Source organism: Haematobia irritans, chromosome 2 (genome assembly GCF_050003625.1).
Source record: "Haematobia irritans isolate KBUSLIRL chromosome 2, ASM5000362v1, whole genome shotgun sequence".
NCBI classification, from domain to species: domain Eukaryota; kingdom Metazoa; phylum Arthropoda; class Insecta; order Diptera; family Muscidae; genus Haematobia; species Haematobia irritans.
In genome coordinates, this window is record NC_134398.1 from 39768578 (window position 1) to 39793337 (window position 24760).

Consider the following 24760-nt stretch of genomic DNA (forward strand, 5'->3'; position numbering starts at 1 on the left):
CGTAATGCGAAAATGATAAACAAAACTCATGCTCCTTTTTTCAAATATATTTTATCTTGGTTCCGAATGAATTTTCTCTCCGAATACTCATTTTAATATTTTACTTAAGCATATACAATTTTTGGCGAAGTCTTATATCACAACATATATATGTTTACTCATAATATGTAAATTTATACTTGTTTATATATTAACACGTAGTATTTTTAGTATATTTAATGAAATTTTCTTTGTGTATATATATTTGTAAGGCGCCAATTGGTTACTTTCATTATTTTACTTCCAGCATACACTTTGTCTCTCTTTGTAAGCACATATATGTTTATGGGCTATTTCTAAATTAATATATGTTTGAATCCAAGCATATTATATTTACAAACATTTTATGTCCCAAACATAATATGTTCTAACATATTAACATATATGTCCCAAACATATTATGCTAGTTTATGAACATTATATGTTTGCACTCAAAAATATTGTGTTTAAAAATTTGAGTTCCAAACATATAATGTTTATACCCAAACATATGAAAAACAGTCTTTTTCTTTATACCCAAACATATGAAAAACAGTCTTTGTGATAGCAATAAAATTTTAACCATTTATAACCATCTTGACAAAAGTTTCTATTAATATAAAATTTTAACAAAATTTTCTATGAAAATAAAATTTTGACAAAGTTTCTATAGATATAAAATTTGAAAAAAAATTATAGATAAAAAATTTTTGACAAAATTTTCTTTAGGAATAAAATTTTGAGAAACATTTCTATAAAAACTACAATTTTTACAAAATTTTCTACAAAACTTACATTTTCACCGAATTTTCTATAGAAATATAATTTTGAGAAATTGAAATTTGAGAAATTTTGGAAAAATTTTGCATAGAAATAAATTTTTGACAAAATTATCCATAGAACTAAAATCTTGATAAAATTGTCTACAGAAATAAAATTTTGACAAAATGTTCTATAGAAATGAAACTTTGGACAAAATTTTCATAGAAATAAAATTTTGACAAAAATTTTATAGAAATAACATTTTGACAAAGTTTTCTGTAAATTTTTTTTTTTTTTAAATTAAAATAAATGTTCAGCGAAAAAAGCGCCGCCAAAAAAGTAATGAAAATGTTATTTTTGGATCCGGAAGTTGTGCAAAATTGACGCAGAAGCGATGAATTTAACATGGGCTTGTCATAGGACGGAAGTCCTCCATTTCAGCAGCCGGTGCACTGAATTTGCATCACTTCTTTAAGTGTGATCCGAATTCAATGTTTTTGATGTAAATTAAAAAATTCTGTGTTATTTTGGCAAATAAATAATTTTTATAATTTTGTATAATTTTTAATGGATTTTAATTCTTGTCTTAAACGTTTGACCTCAAATATTTTCAAAAATTGTGAATTTTTTCAATTTTTTTCAGATTGGATTTAGCATTTTTTTCGACAAAATTTAAATAATTTGTACCATTTTATGACTTCTTACTCTGTTTGCAACCTATTTGAAACAAAAAAAGTTAAAATTACCCATTAAAAGTATGAAAAAAACATGTTATAAAAAATTGAATGAAAAGAACTTCCTGGGTAGTTAAAATAAAGAACATCATTGGGAGTACATCTTCTGGAAGTGCTTTTAAAGTTGTGCCTTTGGAAGAACTTCCAAATTTTTTTGCTGGGTATAGATATAAAATTTTGACAAAATTTTCTATCAAACTGAAATGTTGTCAATTTTTATACCCACCACCATAAAATGGTGACGGGGGTATAATAAGTTTGTCATTCCGTTTGTAACACATCGAAATATCGATTTCCGGCTATATAAAGTATATATATTCTTAATCAGGGAGAAATTCTAAGACGATATAAGCATGTCCGTCTGTCTGTCTGTCTGTCTGTCTGTCTGTTGTAATCACGCTACAGCCTTCAATAATGGCGCTATCGTCCCGAAATTTGGCACATATTCGTTTTTTGTTTGCAGGCAGGTCAAGTTCGAAGATGGGCTATATCGGTCCAAGTTTTGATATAGTCCCCATATAAACCGACCTCCCTATTTGGGGTCTTGGGCCTATAAAAACCGTAGTTTTTATCAGATTTGCCTGAAATTGGAAATCTAGAGGTATTTTGGAACCATAAAGAGGTGCGTCGAAAATGGTCCGTATCGGTCCATGTTTTGGTATAGCCCCCATATAGACCGATCTCCCGATTTTGCTTCTTGGGCGTCTAGAAACTATATTTACCATCCGATTTGCCTGAAATTGAAATTCTAGTGGTATTTTGGAACCGTAAAGAGGTGTGTCGAAAATGGTCCGTATCGGTCCATGGTTTGGTATAGCCCCCATATAGACCGATCTCCCGATTTTGCTTCTTGGACGTCTAGAAACTATATTTACCATCCGATTTGCCTGAAATTGGAAATCTAGAGGTATTGTGGGACTATAACGAGGTGTGTCGAAAATGGTCCGTATCGGTCCATATTTTGGTATAGCCCCCATATAGACCGATCTCCCGATTTTGTTTCTTACGCGTCTAGAAACAGTATTTTCTATCCGATTTGTATGAAATTGAAAATCTAGAGGTATTGTGGGACTATAAAGAGGTGTGTCAAAAATGGTCCGTATCGGTCCATGTTTTGATATAGCCCCCATATAAACCAACCTCCCGATTTAGAGTCTTGGGCCTAGAAAACCCGTAGTTTTTATCCAATTTGCCTGAAATTGAAAATATAGAGGTATTTGAGGACCGTAAAAAGGTGTGCCGAAAATAGTGCCCATCGGTTCATGGTTTGGTATAGCCCCCATATAGACCGATCTCCCGATTTTGCTTCTAGGTCTTCTAGAACCTATTTTTACCATCCGATTTGCCTGAAATATGAAACCTAGAGGTATTTGAGGACCATAAAAAGGTGTGCCGAAAATGGTGCGCATCGGTCCATGTTTTGGTATAGCCCCCATATAGACTGATCTCCCGATTTTGCTTCTTGGGCTTCTAGAAGCTATATTTTCTATCCGATTTTCCTGAAATTGAAAATCTAGAGTTCTTTTGGGACCATAAAAAGGTGTGTCGAAAATGGTGCCCATCGGTCCATGTTTAGGTATAGCCCTCATATAGACCGATCTCTCGATTTTGCTTCTTGGGCTTCTAGAAACTATATTTACCACCCGATTTGCCTGAAATTCTTGAGCTTCTATAAACTTTATTTATTACCCGATTTGCTTAAAATTCGAAATCGAGATGTACTTTTAGACCACTAATAAGTGTGCCGAAATTGAGGTATATCGAGGTCCATTTTTTGGTATAACCCCCATATAGACTGATCTCTCGATTTTTACTTCTTGGGCGTCTAGAGACTATATTTTTTAGCCGATTTGTTTGAAATTGAAAATCTGGAGGTATTTTAAGATCACAAATATGTGAGTAGCAAATGATGCCTATTTCTTTCTTGGCCTTCTAGAATCCGTAGTTTTTATACGATTTGCTGGAAATTAGTAATCTATAATGAAATTTTAGACATACGAAATTTCCTTTTCTTATAAAGTGTTTTCGTTTATTAAACGATTGTCTCTAAAATGTGTGTCAAAAAAAACTTTGCTTGTCTAAAATTACGTTTCTCAAAAAAGAAAACACTTCTTTCATGGTCGTGAAAATTGCTTGAAACTGAAAGTAGAATTTCCAGATTTAACTCATCGTATTTGTTTAAATAATGGCGGAAAAAATCTACAGATTTAAGATTTCAAATCAAGGCGTAATTTCATCATATACACGATATGTTTGTAATTCTCTAAAACTCAAACAAAATTGGTTCTCATAAATCCAGAATCTGATCTGGTCTTCATAGGTAACATCTTGAAAGTTTGTCTTCGGGAACTGACTTGCTTGGGAGAAGATTTGTCATCAAACCGCCTACAATTCTATATATTATCAAGTAACCCACTACGACGAAGAGTTTTCAAAGTAAACTATTATATTTGATTCATGATGGTGGGTATGTAAGATTCGGCCCGGCCGAATTTACTGCTTTATATACTTGTTTTTTTTATAAAAATAAAATTTTGACAAAATTTTCTACCGAAATAAAACTTTGACAAAATTTTCCATAGAAATAAAATTTTGAAAAAATATTCGAAAGAAATAAAATTTTGATAAAATTGTTTGTAAAATATGTTTTCCATAAAAATAAAATTTTGATAAAATTTTCTATCAAAATAAAATTTTCCTATAAAAATTAAATTTGAACAAAATTTTCTATAAAGTAAAAATTTTGAGAAAATTTTATACAAATATAAAATTTTAATTTGCTCTTCAGAGTGCCAAACGATTTTGGGAATGGGTTTATATGGGGGCTTTAAATAATTTTACAATGATATGGACCAATTTATGCCGAGTTGTTAGAGGGCTTACAATAATATCACGTCCCAAATTTCAACCGGATCGGATGAAATTTGCTTTACCAGAGGACTCCGCAAGACAATTCTACTACTAACAACTACTTACACCAAATTTCAAGTCGCTAGCTGTTTCTTTCGATAAAAAAAAAAAAATACGCGATATTAAAGATTAGGCAAAATAAATTTTAGGATGATTAATTTACAAAACATTGAGCTTTCCCAGGCATTAGTCGATTTAAACTTTAATAGCTTCCAAAACACTGTATAGTTGTTTAGATGGTGGCCAGTTTCAAGGTCTATAGGCCAGCATGTGTACCAGCTTGGGTCGCAAAAACTTGCTGACTTAAAGCAAAACACCTCAGTTTTCACATAAAGGGAAAAAAAAATGTTGATATCTATATCCGTTCAAACTTTGCAGAATTATTTACAAAAAGAAGGCGATTTGCCAACACTCTGTCAAAGTCAAAACGACTCTCACCGTTAGCCTTTAAAGTCTCTAAGATAAAGTTGTCCTTTCTTTAAACCGTCACTGAGGATATTAAATTTAAAATAAAAGGATAGCCAAAAATTTCGTAGTAAAGGAAAAGAAAGAAACGGTCTGCCATCACTATTAATCTCATGGTTAATCTTGTGTGTTATCAAAGACAAAAAAGAGCAAAATATCAAGAGACAAAAGCAAACAAGCCATTATAACTCTCTTATCATCTAATAAATGAAGTTTCTTTTTTGTTTGTTACAAATGCATACACTAAACTTGACCTACGATAAAAATGTGACACAACCCCATTTAAAGCTACAAAAAATCTTCCAAAAAGGAACACAGGATAGCCCGCAGCATTCGTTAAACAACAACAACAACAACCATAACAAAGTTATTCACCATTTGCATTGTAACAGGGTTCATGGTAGCGTATAATGTGCATTTGAGTTTAATACTAAGAAATTCACCATACCTTAAAAACTCTCTTAAACAGCTCTTTTACCACTCTCTTCATTAACCATAGTATGCACGAGGAATCAACGAATCGAATTCGAATTTCGAAAACCGAAGCAAACAAAACAATTAGATGTGAGGGGGAGGGGGGGCCCACATGTTGTAGTAGTCCTCGTTTCAATCGTAAACAGAACAACCTACAAACGAATGGCAAGCCAGTAAAGTAAACACACACACAGGCACACACACGGAGTTACACATCGCCTGTTAAGCTACCAGTGCCCATTGAGTTTGGCATTTCAGTGAATGGGAAAAATATACGAGGGAAAGCAGAAATTTCCACCAATCGTTTGAATTTAGTCTTGTGTCGGTATTTGCTATGGACGGTTGTTGAGTGCATTAACACGGCGTGTTATTGAATTTTCTTTGATTTAGAGAAAAATAATATAAAATAAAATAAAGAAAACAAAATAAAATATTATATGAAAATTAAAAAAAAAAATCTAAAAAAAAAGAAAAAAATTGTCTGAAAAATACTAGAAAAAAAAAAATTGTTTGAGTGTTTACAAAAAAAAAAGGTAATACATTTCAAGTGGCAGTTTTAAATTTAACAAAGGAAAAATCTCCGACAACAACAACAACAACAACAAAAGTATGTTTTATGCAGTGTTTGTGTTTTGTTATCCCCCCCCCCCCCCTTTTAATGTATTATCCCTTCTACAATACGCCAAAAGAAAAAACAACAACAACGACATCAGTTAAATATATAACGCGCCAATTTATGAAACGGAAATAATGCAAAACTCATAGTGCCATTATGTTTTGTGTTTATGACTTTTGTTTTTTATCCTTTCCCACCATCAAAGCAGCTGTTGGTTTGTTTTTTTTTTCTATTGCTCCTCGTATTTGAAAATTGTCATTTTTCATGACTTCCGGTGTGGTTATATGTTTTATGTGTGTGTGTTTGTGTTTCTTTGGAAGCTCCTAGCTAGTGTTTGTTCTTTTGTTGTCCAGTTTCAAAGTTTTTTTTTTCATTTCAGTTTGTGGTTAAACTATTTTGTAACATGTAATGCTACAATTTGTTCCTGTAAATTGTTTAATATTTCATCAAAGTGTTAAAAAAAACTACAAACTATGAACAAAAAAACCTGGAGGAGTTGTAGTTGTGTTTTATAGGGCTTTCGTTTAGGTTTTAGTATACACGCCATAGTTTTGTTTTTTCGAAATAAGTTAGGAAGTCGAGTTACATATCGAGGTTTATGGAGGGCGAAAATTGGTGGGAGATATAAATATGGGTGGGAGCCACCGTGGTGCAATGGTTAGCATGCCCGCCTTGCATACACAAGGTCGTGGGTTCGATTCCTGCTTCGACCGAACACCAAAAAGTTTTTCAACGGTGGATTATCCCACCTCAGTAATGCTGGTGACATTTCTGAGGGTTTCAAAGCTTCTCTAAGTGGTTTCACTGCAATGTGGAACGCCCTTCGGACTCGGCTATAAAAAGGAGGTCCCTTGTCATTGAGCTTAACATGGAATCGGGCAGCACTCAGTGATAAGAGAGAAGTTCACCAATGTGGTATCACAATGGACTGAATAGTCTAAGTGAACCTGATATATCGGGCTGCCACCTAACCTAACCTAACCTATGAATATGGGTCTCAAAAATGGCCTCAAATGTGAGGCCACACTTTATATTGAATATTAATCCCATATAAATGAGACCCAACAAAATGTAACTGAAGCATGAAAATCGACCCTAAATTTATTTAGGGTCCATCTTCATTTTTAAGTTGTAACACCGTTTGAAGGGTTCATTTCAAATATACGGAATACATGTACGAAAATTATCTAGACGAGCGGACTATGGTATTTTATACCCTTGACCATATTGTAGATCTACATATTCCATGTCATCTCAAATATTTAGCATATGCTCGGTGCTTTATAAAAATTTATATTCTCATCTACATATCATTTAATATGAAACGATTTGAAAAAAAGTATATACGGCCAGGCCGAATCTTATGTACTCTCCACCATGGATTGCATAGAAACTTCTACTAAAGACTATCATCCACAATCGAATTACCTGCTTGCGTTGCGGTAACACTTGCCGATAGCAAGGTATCCGAAAACTTCTTAACACCGTCTTCCCAATTGTAAGTTAGTCCATACGGAGTATATGTTAAACAAAAAAGGGCGATTAAATACGTATATAATTCAGTTTGACAAAATTTTCTATAGAAATCAAATTTTGACAAAAATTTCTATAGAAATAAAATTTTGACAAAATTTTTATTGAAATAAAATTTTGACAAAATTTTCTATAGAAATAAAATTTGGACAAAATTTTATATATTAATAAAATTTTGACAAAATTTTTATAGAAATAAAATTTTGACAAAATTTTCTATAGAAATAAAATTTTGACAAAATTTTCCATAGTAATAAAATTTTGAAAAAAAATTCTATAGGAATAAAATTTTGGCAAAATTTTGTATAGTGATAAAATTTTGACAAAATTTTCCATAGTAATAAAATTTTGACAAATTTTTTTATAGTAATAAAATTTTGAAAAAATTTTCTATAGAAATAAAATTTTGACAAAATTATCGATAGAAATAAAATTTTGAAAAAATTTTCTATGGAAACAAAATTTTGACAAAATTTTTTATAGTGATAAAATTTTGACAAAATTTTTTTATAGAAATACTAGCACAATGTACCAAATTTCACCACGAACCAAATTTCAACCGAATCGGGTGAATTTTCCTCTTCCAAGGGGCTCCGGAGGTCAAAGCTGGGGATCGGTTTATATGGGAACTACATATAATTATGGAACGATATGACCAATTCCTGCATGGTTGTTAGAGACCATATACTAACACTACGTACCAAATTTCAACCGGATCGGGTGAATTTTCCTCTTACAAGGGGCTCCGGAGGTCAAAGCTGGGGATCGGTTTATATGGGAACTACATATAATTATGGAACGATATGACCAATTCCTGCATGGTTGTTAGAGACCATATACTAACACTACGTACCAAATTTCAACCGGATCGGGTGAATTTTCCTCTTACAAGGGGCTCCGGAGGTCAAATCTGGGAATCGGTTTATGTGGGGGCTACATATAACTATGGAACGATATGGACCAACTACTGCATGGTTGTTAGAGACCATATGCTAACATCACGTACCAAATTTCAACCGAATCGGATGAATTTTGATCTTCCAAAGGGCTCCGGAGGTAAAATCTGGGGATCGGTTTATATGGGGGCTATATATAATTATGGACCGATTTCAACCAATTTTTGCATGGGTATTTGAGACCATATACTAACACCATGTACCAAATTTCAGCCGGATAGGATGAATTTTGCTCATCCATAAGGCTCCAGAGGTCAAATCTGGGGATCGGTTTATATGGGGGCTGTATATAATTATGGACCGATGTGAACCAATTTTTGCATGGTTGTTAGAGACCACATACTAACACCGTGCTGCAATGTTTAGCATGCCCGCCTTGCATACACAAGGTCGTGGGTTCCATTCCTGCTTCGACCGAACACTAAAAAGTGTTTCAGCGGTGGATTACCCCACCTCAGTAATGCTGGTGACATTTCTGAGGGTTTCAAAGCTTCTATAAGTGGTTTCAATGCAATGTGGAACGCCGTCCAGACTCGGCTATAAAAAGGAGGTCCCATGTCATTGAGCTTAACATGGAATCGGGCAGCACTCAGTGATAAAAGAGAAGTTCACTAACGTGATATCACAATGGACTGAATAGTCTAAGTGAGCCTGATACATCGGGATGCCACCTAACCTACCCTAACCTAACACCATGTACCAAATTTCAGCCGGCTCGGATGAAATGTATTTCTCTTAGAGGCTCCGCAAGCCAAATCGGGGCTTCAGTTTATATGGGGGCTTTATATAATTATGGACCGATGTGGACACATTTTTGCATCGTTGTTAGATACTATATACAAACACCATGTACCAAATTTCAGCCGGATCGGATGAAATTTGCTTCTCTTGGAGGGTCGGCAAGTTAAATTTGGGATCGGTTAATATGGGGGCTATATATAATTTTGGACCGATGTGAACCAATTTCTGCATGATTGTGAGAGACCATATACTTACACCATTTAGCAAATTTCAACTGGATCGAATGAATTTTGCTCCTCCAAGAAACTCCGCAAGCCAAATCTGAGCGTCGGTTTATATGGGGGCTATACACAAAAGTGACACATCAATAACAACTACATGTGCCAAGTTCCAAATCGATAACTTGTTTCGTTCGGAAGTTAGACGGACGGACGGACATGCTTAGATCGACCCAGAATTTCTCCACGACCCAGAATATATATACTTTATGGGGTCTTAGAACAATATTTCGATGTGTTACAAACGGAATGACAAAGTTAATATACCCCCCATCCTATGGTGGAGGGTATAAAGGGTGATACGGTCAAAATTTGGTCAAGGGAAAACGCGTGTAAATCGGTGAAATCGTAATTTAAAAAATCAAATTAAATTTCTTTTTCAAGTTCAATTAGTATAAAATTCAGGAAAAATATTCAGTTAGGCTTTCGCTTTTCCAAATACGTAACGCTTGACACCTGCCATCAGATTTTGTACAGCCACCTTGTCCACCTTCTTCGCCGCAGAAAGCCAGTTTGCCTTCAACTGCTGCTCGTCCCTAGCAGTTTTTTGGTGTTCTTAGGTTCCGCTTGACAATAGCCTAGTATTTCTCAATTGGGCTGAGCTCTGGCGTGTTGGGAGGGTTCTTGTCCTTGGGAACCACCTGCACGTTGTTGGCGGCGTACCACTCCATGGCCTTTTTACCGTAATGGCAAGATGCCAAATCCGGTCAAAACAGTACGGAACAACCGTGTTTCTTCAGGAAAGGCAGCAGACGTTTATTCAAACACTCTTTCACGTAAATTTCTTGGTTGACAGTCCCGGAAGCTATGAAAACGCTGCTTTTCAAGCCACAGGTACAGATGGCTTGCCAAACCAGATATTTCTTTGCGAACTTTGACAGTTTTAATATGCTTGAAAATATCTGCTACCTTTCCCCTTCCTTTTGCCGTATAAAACTCATGTCCTGGAAGCTGCTTGTAGTCGGCTTTGACGTAGGTTTCGTCGTCCATTACCATGCAGTCAAACTTCGTCAGCATCGTCGTGTACAGCCTCCGGGATCGCGCTTTGACCGTCGTATTTTGTTTATCATCGCGATTTGGAGTCACTACCTTCTTGTAAGTCGATAGTCCGGCTCGTTTTTTTGGCTCGATGCACGGTTGTAGACGATACACCCAGCTTATTTGCGGCATCTCGGAGAGAGAGGTTAGGGTTTCGCTTGAAACTACCGACAACTCTCTTTGTCGTCTCAGCGGCTTCCGGTTTTCGATTTCCCCCCGATCCAGACTTCCTGGCTGTCGACAAACGTTCCCCAAACACTTTAATTACATTTGTAACGGTTGATTTGGCAACTTTTAGCGATTTTGCCAGCTTTGCGTGCGAGTAGCTCGGATTTTCGCGATGCGCGAGCAAAATTTTGATACGCTGCTCTTCTTGCTTGGACGGCATTTTGACAACTGAAGAGTGAATTCCAAAACCAAAATAGGAGCAGGTTTTTTAAATGCAAAATTGAAAGAAATACGTCAAGTTTATATTGACCAAATTTTGACCGTATCACCCTTTATAGGAAATTTTGTCGAACTGAATCGGCCTTTTTTGGTTTTATATATCCCCCGCATGGACTAACTTACAATGTAGAAGACGTTGTTAAGGAATTTTTAAGATACCTTGCCATCGGCAAGTGTTTCTGCAACCCAAGTAATTCGATTCTGGATGACAGTCTTTAGTAGAAGTTTCTACGCTATCCATGGTGTAGGGTACATAAGATTTGGCCTGGCCGAACTTACGGCCGTATATACTTGTTTTAATTTTAATTTCGATTTCGAGCTGGGCGTAGAGTTAACATGTTAGCAGTGTGTGCCAAATTTGGTTCAATTTTGTTAGAAGTTTAAATATAGCTCCCGCGTGATTTCGGAAAATATGGTAGATAATCTAAGTTTGTTGTTTTTGTTTTTTTGACCTTTTTGTTTATTACCTTCTGTTTTCTTTTTGTAAATTCAAGCTTGAGGTCAAAATTTTATTTTCTGTTTTATTTTTTTTTTTAATTCGATATTTCGATCTCCCTCGGAAATCATCGCCGGGAATAAAATAAATAAATAAAATTAAAACCTATGTCACTGGTGTTGTCCTCTCATTTCTGTTGCTGCTACCTCACTGGTAGATAATCTAATATTTTATACCCATTTTGCAACGGGATTTTACTTAAATTCATTTTATTGTACATAGAGAAAAGATTTTGCATTCTACCTGTCTGTGTCGAATTTCATTCAAATTGGTTCAGAATCGGATAAGATTTAGATGAGGCTCCGACTCGTGTAAATGTCGCTCGATGTGACCAAATATTGTCACAAACACTAGAATTTACCACCTTGGCGAGATCTATCCACGGTTGCTCCAGTTGGTAGAATTCTACCATAAATCGTAGATTTTTTACTATTTGGTAGATTGGTAGAATTCTCGATCTTTATTTTGCAAAATTTTGCAAAATATTCCTCTCAAACTAAGAGGTATTTCACCAATTTTTTATAGCAATAAACTTTTGACACAATTTTCTATAGAAATAAAATATTGACATAAGTTTCTATAGAAATAAAATTTTGACAAAATTTACTATAGAAATAAAATCTTGACAAAATTGTCTATAGAAATAAAATTTTGACAACATTTGCTATAGAAATAAAATTTTGACAAAATTTTCTATAGAAATAAAATTTTGACAAAATTTTCTATAGAAATAAAATTTTGACAAAATTTTCTATAGAAATAAAATTTTGACAAAATATTCTATAGAAATAAAATTTTGAAAAAATTTTCTATAGAAATAAAATTTTGACAAAATTTACTATAGAAATAAAATCTTGACAACATTTTCTATAAAAATAAATTGTTGACAAAATTTTCTATAGGATTAAAATTTTGACAAAATTTTCTTTAGAAATAAAATTTTGACAAAATTTTCTATAGAAATAAAATTTTGACAAAATTTTCTATAGAAATAAAATTTTGACAAAATTTTCTATAGAAATAAAATTTTGACAAAATTTTCTATAGAAATAAAATTTTGACAAAATTTTCTATAGAAATAAAATTTTGACAAAATTTTGTATACTGATAAAGTTTTGACAAAATTTTCCATAATAATAAAATTTTGACAATTTTTTTTTATAGAAATACTAGCGCACGGTTGTTACAGACCATATGCTAACACCATATACCAAATTTCAACCGGATCGGATGAAATTTGCTTCTCTTAGAGGATCCGCAACCAAATCTGGGGATAGGTTTATATTGGGGCTATATATAATTATGGACCGATGGGGACCAATTTTTGCGTGGTTGTTATTGATAATATGATGACACCATGTACCAAATTTCAGCCGGATCGGATGAAATTTGTTTCTCTTAGAGTCCCCGCAAGCCAAATTTTGGGGGCCGTTTATAAGGGGGCTATACGTAAAAGTTTATAAGGGGGCTATACGTATAAAATTTTTAGAAAATTTACTATAGAAATAAAATCTTGACAAAATTTTCTATAGAAATAAACTTTTGCAAAATTTTTCATAGAAATAAAATTCTTACAACATTTTCTATAGAAATAAAATTTTGACAAAATTTCCTATAGAAATAAAATTTTGACAAAATTTTCTATAGAAATAAAATTTTAACAAAATTTTCTATAGAAATAAAATTTTGACAAAATTTTCTATAGAAATAATATCTTGACAAAATTTTCTATAGAAATAAACTTTGAACAAAATTTTCTATAGAAATAAAATTTTGACAACATTTTCTATAAGAAATAAAATGTTGACAAAATTTACTATAGAAATAAAATCTTGACAAAATTTTCTATAGAAATAAACTTTTGATAAAATTTTCTATAGAAATAAAATTTTGACAAAATTTTCTATAGATATAAAATTTTGACAAAATTTTCTATAGAAAAAAAATTTGACAAAATTTTCTATAGAAATAAAATCTTGGCAAAATTTTCTATAGAAATAAAATCTTGGCAAAATTTTCTATAGAAATAAACTTTTGACAAAATTTTCTATAGAAATAAAATTCTGACAACGTTTTCTATTTGAAATAGAAATTTGACAAAATTTACTATAGAAATAAAATTTTGACAACATTTTCTATAGATGTAAAATTTTGACAAAATTTTCTATAGAAATAAACTTTTGACAAAATTTTCTATTAGAAATAAAACTTTGACCAAATTTACTATAGAAATAAAATCTTGACAAAGTTTTCTATAGAAATAAAATGTTGACAAGATTTTCTATTGGAATAAAATTTTGACAAAATTTTCCGTAGAAATAAAATTTTGACAAAATTTTCTGTAGAAATAGAATTTTGACAAAATTTTCTATAAAAATAAAATTTTGACAAAATTTTCTATAGATATAAAATTTTGACAAAATTTTCTATAGAAAAAAAAATTGACAAAATTTTCTATAGAAATAAAATCTTGGCAAAATTTTCTATAGAAATAAACTTTTGACAAAATTGTCTATAGAAATAAAATTCTGACAACGTTTTCTATTTGAAATAGAAATTTGACAAAATTTTCTATAGAAATAAAATTTTGACAACATTTTCTATAGATGTAAAATTTTGACAAAATTTACTATAGAAATAAATTATTGACAAAATTTTCTATAGAAATAAACTTTTGACAAAATTTTCTATTAGAAATAAAACCAAATTTACTATAGAAATAATAAATAAATAAATAAATTCTTCGATCATGATAAAAAAAAAATAAATAAAAAAAATAAAATCTTGACAAAGTTTTCTATAGAAATAAAATGTTGACAAGATTTTCTATTGGAATAACATTTTGACAAAATTTTCCGTAGAAATAAAATTTTGACAAAATTTTCTGTAGAAATAAAATTTTGACAAAATTTTCTATAAAAATAAAATTTTGACAAAATTTTCTATAGATATAAAATTTTGACAAAATTTTCTATAGAAATAAAATTTTGACAAAATTTTCTATAGAAATAAAATCTTGTCAAAATTTTCTATAAAAATAAACTTTTGACAAAATTTTCTATAAAAATAAAATTCTGACAACGTTTTCTATTAGAAATAGAAATTTGACAAAATTTTCTATAGAAATAAAATTTTGACAAAATTTTCTATATATGTAATTTTCTATAGAAACAATTTTTTTCTATAGAAAATTTTCACAAAATTTTCTATAGATAAAAAATTTTTACAAAACTAATAGCCACAAGAATTTTAATAAACACTGTGAAATAAAATTTTTCTATGTGGCAGTTTTTTTGGTAAAATTTTCTTAAAAAATTTTTAGATTATTTTTGGCTCGAGTGGCAAACGTGATCATAACTCCATTATCACTATGACAATTTTACTCTTTTAGTTCTATAATGCTTTTCAAACTGTAGAATTCATTAGGTTTTGGACAATGCATTGTTGGTGTATGATTGTTGTTAATGATATTGCAGTGTCAGCTTGAATGACAGTGGTGGTGTGACTGCTTATGTAGTTACAGTTGTTGTTGGTGCAGGTGATGTTGAGGTGTGTGTGTGTGCGGTTGATATTTCTACTGATGTTGAAAAAAGAACATTGGGTTGACATTGTTGCAACAGTCACTGTAGTTTGTCATTTTTGCAGTTTGAGGTTAATAATGCATATGTTGTGGTCCAGTCTGTTCTGACTTTGCTCATAAATGTTTTGTTTTATTATTATTTTTTTTTTTTTCGTATGTGGTAAAAAGTGAAAAACTTGGCAATCAAATGGCAGATTATTCAAAGGCTTTAAGAAATTGGGCCTTGAAATGAGTATTGCTATATATTTAGTGGTTTGTGGAAAGTGAAATACTTGCGAATATAAAAGCAGTTTATGTAAATGCTTTAGGATGTTTAACTCAGGAATGGCTGATATATTGAGAAGTTTGTGAATGATTAAAGTAATAATCTAAAATCGTTTCTGGAGGCGATAAAAAAATATTATACGCTTCAAAACTAAGTATACCAAAAATTGTTATACCATCTTAACTCTTTCTTATTGGGAGCTATAGGGAGCTATATAAATATTCCAATATACAAATACCCAGCAAAAATAATTGGAAGTTGATCTACAAACATTTCTTTTAAAGCGCATTCCGGAATCCCCCATAAAAATTTTTCCACTTCCGACACACTCCTTTTGGGCAAGTCCACAAACATTTCTTTTTGCAAGTAGAGGATGCTGATGAGGAATGTGGTAATTCCGAAACGTGTGTCCATCCAACCATCTTGCAGTCTAAAAGGGCTTTGCCCAAATAAATTTGACAAACATTGTTTTCCTCTGTTGATAAAGCTACTCTTGTTGTTTAATCAACGCAACGGTTTTAAAGATGAGATCAAAACAACGAATATGGTTGAAGTACAAACTAACAATAACAAAAAAAAAACGAAAAAAATTAATTTCTATATAAAATTTTGTCAAAATTTTATTTCTATAGAAAATTTTGTCACAATTTTATTTTTATAGAAAATTTTGTAAAAATTTTATTTTTATAGAAAGTTATATCAAAATTTTATTTCTATAGGAAGTTTTGTCAATTTTCATTAAAATTTTATTTCTATAGAAAATTTTGTTTACAAGATTTTTAATTTGTAGAAAATTTCGACAACATTTTATTTCTATAGAAAATTTTCTAAAAATTTAATTTTTATAGAAAATGTTGTCAAAATTTTATTTCTATAGAAATTTTTCTCAAAATTTTATTTCTATAGGAAGTTTTTTTGTCAAATTTTTTCAAAACGTTATTTCTATAAAAATTTGGTCAATTTTCATTAAAATTTTATTTCTATAGAAAATTTTGTCAAAATTTTATTTCTATAGGAAGTTTGGTCAATTTTCATTAAAATTTTTTTTTCCATAGAAAATTTTGTCAAAATGTTATTTTTATAAAAATTTGGTAAATTTTCATTAACATTTTATTTCTATAGAAAATTTTGTCAAAATTTTATTTCTACAGGAAGTTTGGTCAATTTTCATTAAAATTTTATTTCTATAGAAAATTTTGTCAAAATTTTATTTCTATAGAAATTTTTCTCAAAATTTTATTTCTATAGAAATTTTTCTCAAATTTTATTTCTGTAGAAAATATCTAAATACAAACAAGTAAGGAAAGTCTAAAGTCGGGCGGGGCCGACTATATTATACCCTGCACCACTTTGTAGATCTAAATTTTCGTTACCATATCACATCCGTCAAATGTGTTGGGGGCTATATATAAAGGTTTGTCCCAAATACATACATTTAAATTTCACTCGATCTGGAAGAATTGGATAGACTTCTACAAAATCTATAGACTCAAAATTTAAGTCGGCTAATGCACTAGGGTGGAACACAATGTTAGTAAAAAACCAGTAAGGAAAGTCTAAAGTCGGGTGGGGCCGACTATATTATACCCTGCACCACTTTGTAGATCTAAATTTTCGATACCATATCACATCCGTCAAATGTGTTGGGGCTATATATAAAGGTTTGTCCCAAATACATACATTTAAATATCACTCGATCTGGACAGAATTTGAGAGACTTCTACAAAATCTATAGACTCAAAATTTAAGTCGGCTAATGCACTAGGGTGGAACACAATGTTAGTAAAAAAATATGGGAAACATTTAAATCTGGAGCAATTTTAAGAAAACTTCGCAAAAGTTTATTTATGATTTATCGCTCGATATATATGCATTAGAAGTTTAGGGAAATTAGAGTAATTTTTACAACTTTTCGACTAAGCAGTGGCGATTTTACAAGGAAAATGTTGGTATTTTTACCATTTTTGTCGATTTCAACAAATTTGGCACGCATAGCTACAATGCTAATTCTACTCCCTGTGTAAAATTTCAACTAAATCGGAGTTAAAAATTGGCCTCTACGGTCATATGAGTGTAAATCGGGCGAAAGCTATATATGGGAGATATATCTAAATCTGAACCGATTTCAACCAAATTTGGCACGCATAGCTACAATGCTAATTATACTCGCTGTGCAAAATTTCAACTAAATCGGAGCAAAAAATTGGCCTCTGTGGTCATATGAGTGTAAATCGGGCGAAAGCTATATATGGGAGCTATATCTAAATCTGAACCGATTTGGCTGATATTTTGCAAGTTTTTCGAGACTCATAAAATATTCAGGTGTACGGAATTTGAGGAAGATCGCTTGATATACACGCCAATTATGACCAGATCGGTGAAAAATATATATGGCAGCTATATCTAAATCTGAACCGATTTTTTCCAAAATCAATAGGGATCGTCTTTGAGCCGAAACAGGACCCTATACCAAATTTTAGGACAATCGGACTAAAACTGCGAGCTGTACTTTGCACACAAAAATACATCAACAGACAGACAGACAGACGGACATCGCTAAATCGACTCAGAATTTAGTTCTAAGACGATCGGTATACTAAACGATGGGTCTCAGACTTTTCCTTCTTGGCGTTACATACAAATGTACCACAGTAGTGGTGAAGGGTATAAAAAGAAGAACTTACTCCCAAATTTTAAAAGATATTTTAATAGTTTACAATATTTGTAATTTATAGAAAATTTCGACAAAATGTTATTTCTATCGAAAATTTTCTCACAATTTTATTCCTAACAGTTTGGCTGATAAGTCACCGGTCTAAGAAAGAAAAACACTTTTTTTGTCAAAATTCGTGTTTATTAATCAACATAGTTCCCTTCAAGAGCGATACAACGATTATAACGACCTTCCAATTTTTTGATACCATTTTGGTGGTACTCCTTCGGTTTTGCCTCAAAATAGGCCTCAGTTTCGGCGATCACCTCTTCAGTGCAGCCAATTTTTTTCCCTGCGAGCATCCTTTTGAGGTCAGAGAACAAGAAAAAGTCGCTGGGGCCAGATCTGGAGAATACGGTGGGTGGGGAAGCAATTCGAAGCCCAATTCATGAATTTTTGCCTCGTTCTCAATGACTTGTGATACAGTGCGTTGTCTTGGTGGAACAACACTTTTTATACCCACCACCATAGGATGGGGGGTATATTAACATTGTCATTCCGTTTGTAACACATCGAAATATTGCTCTAAGACCCCATAAAGTATATATATTCTGGATCGTGGTGAAATTCTGAGTCGATCTGAGCATGTCCGTCCGTCCGTCCGTCCGTCTGTTGAAATCACGATAACTTCCGAACGAAACAAGCTATCGACTTGAAACTTGGCACAAGTAGTTGTTATTGATGTAGGTCGGATGGTATTGCAAATGGGCCATATCGGTCCACTTTTACGTATAGCCCCCATATAAACGGTCCCCAAAATTTGGCTTGCGAGGCCTCTAAGAGAAGCAAATTTCATCCGATCCGGCTGAAATTTGGTACATGGTGATAGTATATGGTCTCTAACAACCACGCAAAAATTGGCCCACATCGGTCCATAATTATATATAGCCCCCATATAAACCGATCCCCCGATTTGGCTTGCGAGGCTCCTAAGAGAAGCAAATTTCATCCGATCCGGCTGAAATTTGGTACGTGATGTTAGTATATGGTCTCTAAAAACCATGCAAAAATTGGTCCACATCGGTTCATAATTATATATAAACCGATCACCAGATTTGACCTCCGGAACCTCTTGGAAGACCAAAATTCATCTGATTCAGTTGAAATTTGGTACGTGGTGTTAATATATGGCCTCAAAATCCCATGCAAAAATTGGTCGATATCGGTCCATAATTATATATAGGCCCCATATAAACCGATCCCCAGATTTGACCTCCAGAGCCCCTTGGAAGAGCAAAATTCTTCCCATTCGGTTGGAATTTGGTACGTGATGTTAGTATATGGTATCCACCAACCATGCAGGAATTGGTTCCTATCAGTCCATAATTATATATAGCTCCCATATAAACCGATTCCCAGTTTTGACCTCCGGTGCCTTTTGGAGAAGCAAAATTCATCCGATCTGCTTGAAATTTGGTACGTGGTGATAGTATATGATATTTAACAACCATGCCAAAAGTGGTCCATATCAGTCCATAATCGTACATAGCCCCATATAAACCGATCCCGAGATTTGGTTTTGGAACCTCTTGGAGGAGCAAATTTCATCCGAGTCTGTTGAAATTTGGTACATTGTGCTAGTATATGGTCGTTAACAACCATGCCTAACTAGGTCCATATCGGTCTATAGTTATATATGGCCCTCAGATAAATCGATCCCCAATCACACAAAAATTGGATGTGCGTGAAGATAAATTGTAAATTTAACTAGTCGAGACACAAACCAGGTAGTTTTTGCCTGCGCACCTAATGGGTTAATTACAATTTGGGGAGATAAAATATTTAATGAAATTCAGCACTTTCCAACATATTTGCGCAAAATATTTTGGTATTAAACGAAAGATCTTGACAAGTACTATAAATGCAAGTGGTTGTCATGTTCGAAAGCGTCCCATAAATGTTAGTTTTGCAGCTATATTTTAAAAGTCAGTTTGTCCAACTTGAAATAAAGTTAAACTACGCCCACTGTGCAATACCTGCTCTAGATTTTTTGGTATCAAATGAAAGCTCTTGATGAGTACTATAAATGCAAGTGGTTTTTATTTTCGAAAGTTTCCCAAAAAAAATTCTTTTAAGCAAAAGTAAAATTAATTTGCGAAATTTTAGAAAATATCGCACCCACTGTGCAAAACCTGCTCTAGATTTTTTGGTATCAAATGAAAGCTCTTGACGAGTACTATAAACGCAAGTGGTTGTCATGTTCGAAAGCATCATAGAAATATCGATTTTTATCAAAAATATAATTAATATGTCAGAATTTAAAATATAGTGCACGCGGGCCCACTGTGCAATACCTGCTCTAGATTTTTTGGTATCAAATGAAAGCTCTTGATGAGTACTATAAATCCAAGTGGTTGCTATATTCGAAAGCATCACAGAAATATCGATTTTTATCAAAAAGAAACTTAGTTTGCACGAAGTTACAATATAGGACACCCGTGCCCACTGTGCAAAACCTGCTCTAGATTTTTTGGTATCAAATGAAAGCTCTTGACGAGTACTACAAATGCAAGTAGTTTTTATTTTCTAGAACATCCCAGAAATGTAGGTTTTTGTTAATTTTTTTAAAATTTAATCGCCACAATTTGAAATAAAACTGAAATGCGCCCACTGTGCAATACCTGCTCTAGATTTTTTGGTATCAAATGAAAGCTCTTGATGAGTACTATAAATCCAAGTGGTTGTTATATTCAAAAGCATCATAAAAATATCGATTTTCATAAAAAAGAAAATTACTTTTTTAGAATTTCAAAAAAAGTGCACATTGGCCCACTGTGCAACACCTGCTCTACGGTGTTTGGTATCAAATGAAAACTCTTGATGAGTACTATAAATGCAAGTGGTTTTTATTTTCGAACTTTCATTTGATACCAAGCTTTCATTTGATACCAAAAAATCTAGAGCAGGTTTTGCACAGTGGGCACGGGTGTCCTATATTGTAACTTCGTGCAAACTAAGTTTCTTTTTGATAAAAATCGATATTTCTGTGATGCTTTCGAATATAGCAACCACTTGGATTTATAGTACTCATCAAGAGCTTTCATTTGATACCAAAAAATCTAGAGCAGGTATTGCACAGTGGGCCCGCGTGCACTATATTTTAAATTCTGACATATTAATTATATTTTTGATAAAAATCGATATTTCTATGATGCTTTCGAACATGAGAACCACTTGCGTTTATAGTACTCGTCAAAAGCTTTCATTTGATACCAAAAAATCTAGAGCAGGTTTTGCACAGTGGGCGTAGTTTAACTTTATTTCAAGTTGGACAAACTGACTTTTAAAATATAGCTGCAAAACTAACATTTATGGGACGCTTTCGAACATGACAACCACTTGCATTTATAGTACTTGTCAAGATCTTTCGTTTAATACCAAAATATTTTGCGCAAATATGTTGGAAAGTGCTGAATTTCATTAAATATTTTATCTCCCCAAATTGTAATTAACCCATTAGGTGCGCAGGCAAAAACTACCTGGTTTGTGTCTCGACTAGTTAAATTTACAATTTATCTTCACGCACATAAAAATTGGTCCATATCAAGTTCATAATTGTATACAGCCCCCATATAAGCGACCCCCATATTTCAATTCTGGCTCTCTACGTACAAAAAGTCCATATCGATTCGTAATTATTTGTAGACTTAACTCTATATAACTTTTTTGTCTGATATATACCATGTATGGACTAAATCACAATTTAGAAAACGATGTTAAGAAGTTTTAAGATACCACAACCCAAGTAATTCGATTGTAGATGATAGTCTTTCGTAGAAGTTTCTACGCAATCCATGGTGGTGGGTACATAAGATTCGGCCTGGCCGAACTTGCGGCCGTATATACTGGTTTTGTTGCGATTTCGACCTTCAAACGCTCCAATAACGCCATATAAAAGTCACTATTGATGGTTTTTCCCTCCTCAAGATAATCGATAAAAATTATTCCATGCGCATCTCAAAAAACAGAGGCCATTACTTTGCCAGCGGACTTTTAAGTCTTTCCACGCTTCGGAGACGGTTCACCGGTCGCTGTCCACTCAGCCGACTGTCGATTGGACTCAGGAGTGTAGTGATTGAGCCATGTTTCATCCATTGTCACATATCGACGGAAAAACTCGGGTGTATTACGAGTTAACAGCTACAAACACCGCTCAGAATCATCAACACGTTGTTGTTTTTGGTCAAATGTGAGCTCGCGCGGCACCCATTTTGCACAGAGCTTCCGCATATCCAAATATTGATGAATGATATGACCAACACGTTCTTAAGGCTTCTGATATCTCGATCAACTTCATTTTACGGTCATTCAAAATCATTTTGTGGATTTTTTCGATGTTTTCGTCGGTAACCACCTCTTTCGGGCGTTCACCGTCATCCGTGCTCATTTCACCACGCTTGAATTTTGCATACCAATCAATTATTGTTGATTTGCCTAGAGCAGAGTCCGGAAACTCATTATCAAGCCAAGTTTTTGCTTCCACCATATTTTTTCCCTTCAGGAAACAGTATTTTATCAAAACACGAAATTCCTTTTATCCATTTTTTCACAATAACAAAAGTTGCTTCACAAAAGACGCTCTATCTCACAAACTAATTGACTTGCAGACGTCAAATTTTGATACGAATCATTTGAAGGTTGGTACTATATAAAAATAAAATGCATTTAATACTAGCGACGCCGTCTATGTGCCAGGCCGGGGACTTATCAGCCAAACTGTTATATAGACATTTTTCTCATGTACCCTCCACCATGGATTGCGTAGGAACTTCGACTAAAGGCTGTCATCCACAATCGAATTACTTGGGTTGCGATAATACTTGCCGATGGCAAGGTATCGTAAAACTTTTTAACACTGTCTTCTAAATTGTAAGTTAGTCCATAAGGGGTATATATTAAACAAAAAAAAAAGCCGATTAAATACGTATATAATTTAGTTTGACAAAATTTTCTATAGAAATAAAATTTTGACAAAATTTTCTATAGAAATAAAAACTTGACAAAATTTTCTATAGAAATAAAATGTTGACAAAATTTTCTATGGAAGTAAAATGTTGACAAAATTTTCTATAGCAATAAAATTTTGACAAAATTTTCTATAGAAATAAAATGTTGACAAAATTGTCTATAGAAATAAAATGTTGACAACATTTTCTACAGAAATAAATTTTTTACAAAATTTTCTATAGAAATAAAATTTTGACAAAATTTTCTATGGAAATAAAATGTTGACAAACATTGCTATAGAAATAAACTTTTTACAAAACTTTCTATAGAAATGAAATTTTGACAAAACTTTCTATAGTAATAAAATTTGACAATTTTTACATGGCTGTTAGAGGCCATATACTAACGAAATGTACCAAATTTCAACCGCATCGGATGACTTTTGCTCCTCCAAGAGGCTCCGGAGGTCAAATCTGGGGATCGGTTTATATGGGAGCTATATATAATTATGGACCGATATGGACCAATTTTTGCATGGTTGTTAGAGACCATATACTAACACCACGTACTAAATTTCAATTGGATCGGATGAATTTTGCTCATCCAAGAGGCTCCAGAGTTCAAATCTGGGGATCGGTTTATATGGGAGCTATATATAATTATGGACCGATATGGACCAATTTTTGCATGCTTGTTAGAGACCGTATACTAACATCAGGTACCCAATTTCAAACGGATCGGATGAATTTTGCCCCTCCAAGAGGCTCCGGAGGTCAAATCTGGGGATCGGTTTATATGGGAGCTATATATAATTATGGACCGATATGGACCAGTTTTTGCATGGTTGTTAGAGACCATATACTAACACCACGTACCATACTTCAATCGGGTAGGATGAAGTTTGCTCCTCCAAGAGGCTCCGGAGGTCAAATCTGGGGATCGGTTTATATGGGAGCTATATATATTTATAGACCGATATGGACCAAAATTTGCATGGTTGTTAGAGACCGTATACTAACATCAGGTACCAAATTTCAACCGGATCGGATGAATTTTGCCCCTCCAAGAGGCTCCGGAGGTCAAATCTGGGGATCGGTTTATATGGGGGCTATATATAATTATGGACCGATATGGACCAATTTTTACATGGTTGTTAGAGACCGTATACTTAGACCACGTACCAAATTTCAACCGGATCGGATGAATTTTGCTGCTCCGGAAGGCTCCGCAAGCCAAATTTGGGGATCGGTTTATATGGGGGCTACACGTAAACGTGGGCCGATATGGCCCATTTTCAATACCATCCTACCTACATCAATAACAACTACTTGTGCCAAGTTTCAAGTCGATAGCTAGTTTCGTTCGGAAGTTAGCGTGATTTCCACAGACGGACGGACAGCCGGACAGACGGACGGACATGCTTAGATCGACTCAGAATTTCACCACGACCCAGAATATATATACTTTATGGGGTCTTAGAGCAATATTTCGATGTGTTACAAACGGAATGACAAAGTTAATATACCCCCATCCTATGGTGGAGGGTATAAAAATCCACAAAATTTTGGTGCAATTCTACCAACTGTGACAACCGTGATCCTTATCCTTCATTGCCGATTTTCACCAATATTTCCTTGAATTAATTTATCTACGATCTTATTCTAGTGTATAGCAGTACCCTTCAGTTTTTTTGGTGCCAATTGACCCCTTTTTCCAAGCAATTGGAATTTTATACCGGTCATGGGACTGGTTGTATTTAGCCAATTGGTAGCCACTTCATGCATTTG

General features: G+C 33.2%; 1 protein-coding gene across 1 annotated transcript in view; it reads left to right on the forward strand.

The window, feature by feature from the left end:
* Positions 1-5708: 5708 nt before the first annotated feature.
* Positions 5709-24760, forward strand: part of DIP-kappa (Dpr-interacting protein kappa) — a 386526-nt gene continuing 367474 nt past the window's right edge. The window contains exon 1 of the mRNA XM_075293821.1: positions 5709-5970. The gene's annotated coding sequence lies outside the window, so the exon portion shown is untranslated. The remainder of the gene's footprint in view (positions 5971-24760) is intronic.